General features: G+C 35.5%; 1 pseudogene; it reads right to left on the bottom strand.

Annotated features, from left to right (window-relative positions):
* Positions 1 to 3547: 3547 nt before the first annotated feature.
* On the bottom strand, positions 3548 to 4413 carry LOC134377839 (nicotinamide/nicotinic acid mononucleotide adenylyltransferase 1-like; annotated as a pseudogene).
* Between the last annotated feature and the right edge of the window lie 216 nt (positions 4414 to 4629).

The following is a 4629-nucleotide window of genomic DNA, read 5'->3' as shown; positions in this document are numbered from 1 at the left end:
ATTCACCATTTTATGAACTTAATAGTGCCTGGAGCACAGTAGGTGCTCGATAAATAAGGAATAAATGAATAGATGAATGAAAGAATAAATATATGTTGATCTACTAGAAATCATCATAAAGTTTACATTTCCTCATTTACCTAGATGATTTACACTTTTAAGAATGTTATTAGGTCTATAATTAATATAGAATGATGGCCCATAAGAACAGTAGAAATTCTATGGTATTTTTTACCTGAATAAGGATATAGTCTTCCAAAAAAGGCTAACTGACATGTATTAAAAAAGAAAGGGGAAAAACCTTAGAACTTGACTACATTTCAAACTAACATTTTATTATCTAATAACTTGATCCATTTTATTACTACTTATTTTGCAATATTTCTGTTATGTGTTATATTTTCTTTCGTATAAAACACCTGTTATCTCTCTGTGTATACACACACACACACACACACACACACACACACACACACGGAATTTTTACTAAGAACTAAATTTACATTAAAATTGCAAAGGTTGTTTGTCCTATCTAGAGATATCAGGATTGTAGTACAGGATAATTGCACAAGATGTTGTTGGTACCTTGTAATGGGTTGCATCAAAACAGTTCTCCTTTCAGGCAAAGCTGAGAGAAAAGTAACTGAACAACAACTATTTCTTTACTGTCTCTTTTTTTCTCTTTCTTCTTTTCTTCTTCTAAAACAAAAATAGAAAAGATGTTATTAAAATACCAATTATATTACCCAACTGGAATATACGTAAAGATAAGCTCACAAGAAGTAAGAGTTAATAGAATTCTGTAACTAGACTTGCATTGTAATTTTCATTTAATTGTCCCTTATTCAGAATTAAACCTGTTTTTCTCCTTTAGCTCAATTACCTACTTAGAAAATGACTTCATTGTATGGCAGAAATGATTCAGTTCTTGAATTTTTCTCTTTTAATTAACCATTGCTTCATGTGGGTTCTAGATTTATAGTTTGAATCTTGAAACAATAGATTTTACATGTGTCAGGTTGCATTGGAGGCTGATGATTTTAATCCTCAGTTGTAATTTAGCTTTCTCAGTGTTTAAGTTTCTGTGGCATGTTCTACTGATGGTTTTCTGTCCCTGCATCTCTTCTTCCACTCCCTACCCTCCATATTAAATTTCAGCTTTATCTTTGTTCCCTGCATGGCTCAACAGAACTGAAATTTAAACAGGATAAAATAACCTTATTAAAGCAGAGACTCACCCTACTCTGTACCGATATTTATTCATTAAGGACAATGCATCACACCTCTGCGTCACATCTTATTTCTGGGTGTCTTCTAGCTCCTCACCTGCTTCCCAAAACCTTGTTCAAAAACAAAGTATCTGAATATTAAACTTTTTGGTCATTGAACTGGTCATTTAGATTTAATTTTCTTTGTGATCATATTGATTAAAAAGAAAAACCTCTTTGCTCTTTATTTACTTTTGAATTATATAAATGTATTTATTTTATAAATAACACAGTATGTATTAATTTTTTCACAGTCCTCTATGGTCAATTTAGGTGGAAGATAAGTCATATTTCCTGCTTTTAATGAACGTACAAACTATGATATTTATAGTCTAATTCTCTAGGTCTTTGTTTTGCTAGTGTCATTTGTACTTAAGCTCTTACTAACTTTCTTCATGATTTTTTAAGATTCTAGCAAAACACTGACAACTGGAGAATAGGCAAAAATTATAGTTGTTCTCTTTGTTACTGGAATTTCCTTTTAAAAAATTAAAAGTCCTGAATATACTAATTCTCTAATTCATTATGTTACTATATTAGTGAAATTCCACGTATTATAGAATTTTGCAAACAGCTGATGAAAATTTAAATTACATCAAAAACACTTAATCATTTTGCTCACTTACTGAATAATCGAGACATTGACTAGTGAGGTTAAATTCACACTTCTGTTCTCAAATAATCTCTGTATTTGAGGTTAGTAAAAATCAGACTATTTTTTATTCTTCAGCCTTAATTTTTTCCCTCTTCCTCCTCCCCCTGCTTCTTTTCCTTTTCCCCATCACCTCCTCTTGTATTCCTTATCCTTCTTTGTACTATTTTTCATGAGGAAGACAGCTCCTGCATACCCTCTGACAGCGCTTGTCAGGAGACCTTGACAATCGCCTGTACCATTCTTAGTCTTGGTCTCTTGAGTATGGAGAAAGCCCTGTTAGGTTACTCACTATTGCTTTAGTGCTCTGTCTATAGAGGAGTTGTTTTTTTCCTACACAGTTGTACCTTTTGTATGTTTGTTTGTTTGTTTGTTTTTAACATAAAGCCATGACTTTATTATTTGAGAGTTCTACTTTGGTTAAACTTCATACAAAAAAACAAGAAGAGAAAAAGTATTAAAAAACAGGCCCCTTTCCTGCTTAAATTCACAAATGGCAGATTCACAATAGGCTAGAACAGAAATGGCAGAGCTCTTCAGAAACTCCAGAGTTCTAGAATGTGATCACGGAATTTTCTTCCATAAGACGTTCATCAGTGCCCAAAATTCTGGGCTGGAAGAACTGCTGGGCCAACCCAGTGTGGCATTTCTTATGTTCTTAGTGTCTCCATTCATCTTTTGATTAAGCTACCAATAAAAGCTTGTGCCTTTTTATCCTTATAAAATCCTGGAATGAGACCCCTCATTCTCTGTGCTTCTCTCTGTTCAAGGTAGCATGACGTAGTCTCTGAAGCTGTTCATGTAGATAAAAAGAAGTCAGATGGCAAGGGCTCAACATGATCCTCTACAAGGCTTGTACTAAAAGAATGTGTATAGTACGTGTAAGGCAGCGGCTCTCTACCTCTGATCGGCATCAGAAATACCTGTGCACCTTTCTAAACATTTGAGGGCTTGGACTCCACTCTGTACTTCCAAAGATGGAGCTCCAGGCAGGTGTGTCTTGGCGAAGCTTAATCAGCCATTCTGATGTGTGCTGGAGAGGACTAACTTAGCATAACGTTTCTGCTAGGCATATTCACAATCTTTATCTTGCATAGCTGGAGATGACTAATCAGTGGTGCATTATACAAGATCGTTATTTTGAGAATTCACTCCTTTGTTCACCCTGGGTGAAGACTGTCCAGCAACAGGCATGCAAAAATGTCAGTTCCTTTCATAATTAAAGTCAGTGTTATTTATTTATTTATAAGGTAAATTTTATTATATATGTTAAAGTTGGGATTTTAAATGGACTCTTGTTCTTCACACTTTGCCTCTTATGCGGTAGAGTCAGGATATACTTTTCAACCTCTTATTTGAAGTTAGTTTCATTGAAAATTCTTCTGGTTTTACTGTGCTGCTAATTTTGTTTTAAAGATATAGGGATTTGTACATTCTAAAAAAAATACGAAAAACATTTATCTTAACTTAGGAAAAAACAGACTTGATTTTAATTTACTGCTGATATTTACCAAACTATCAAGCTTTAGTTTATGCAACAGGATCACAATTCTTTTCCTCAGTGACTAGCACCTAGATTGTTTCAAATCCCCAAAAGGGAAGTCCAAAATATCACACTGAAGAATTTCTATGACTTAGCGACATCAGTAGTTTTTTGTAAAGGAGCCAGGATAAACCCAACATACTTGTCTTCACTCTCAGAGCTACACAAATTATGCTTTTCAGTATATTCTTAGACAGGACTTGGTACTAAGTAGCGAATGCTCTGGCCCCTTCAGAGGTCTCTCTGGATCTTCGTGGGTGAGATGTCCTTAGTGGTCCATTCATTTACCAGGTGAATGTTGTTCTGGTGTTTCCACAGGACATTAGATTCATAGATGAATTTCTGTGCATCATTTCCAGCCCGAATAATACATATGAGCCCATGGTCTGCCACAATTTGGGTGACACCCTTCCTCACTCTTCCATAGATTGGGAACACCAAAAGACTCCAACAAATCTGCCCCGCACAGCAGCTTTACCTTTGGCACACCTTTTGGTTTTGGCTCTATGGATTGTTTTTTTGTTTGTTTGTTTGTTTTTTACTAAAATCTTGTCTTTGTTCAGTCCATTTCCTCTTCTGTGCAGGTCCTTCTAGCACAGGTGAGTTCTGCAGGTGATCACAGTTACTAGCCTCCAGTTTCTCTTCATGGTGTCTTAGCACCTTAACAGTTTCTATCCATTCCTTCTGAAGACTTTCCCATGTATCAAATTCCATCCATTTTGAATTCTTGGTGGCAAGTTCTGCCGTGAAACTTTGATGATGGGCAGAGATAAGTCCTTTCTTCTTATACACATTGCCAACAGGAGAAATTAGCATTTGATCACTCTGTATTTTCCTGTTCCATTCACGTAGTCTTTGGCCAGCTCAAACAACACAAGGTGCGTTTTGGTGACAGGATTAAAGAAACCACATGCAAGGAGAACCACTTCTGTCTTCTCTGAATTTTCCATGGTAAGAATTTGAAGTTGTTGATCTAAATGGGAAACTCTAACACCTCTCTCATTGTTTTTACAAAGGAAATTCTTTCAATCTGAAGCATTTTGCAAGGTAGGGATTGGAAACACTACAGCTACTGTGTCAACAGTTTTCTCTAAAGTAGGCTAGAAAAGTGGCTTTGTATCCAAATTATAATCACACCTTCACCACCGACTGGACCAAGTCCTCTC

The sequence above is a fragment of the Cynocephalus volans genome, chromosome 1, assembly GCF_027409185.1.
Source record: "Cynocephalus volans isolate mCynVol1 chromosome 1, mCynVol1.pri, whole genome shotgun sequence".
Lineage (NCBI taxonomy): Eukaryota > Metazoa > Chordata > Mammalia > Dermoptera > Cynocephalidae > Cynocephalus > Cynocephalus volans.
The sequence above is the reverse complement of the archived record's forward strand: the minus strand, read 5'-3'. Positions and strand labels throughout refer to the sequence as shown.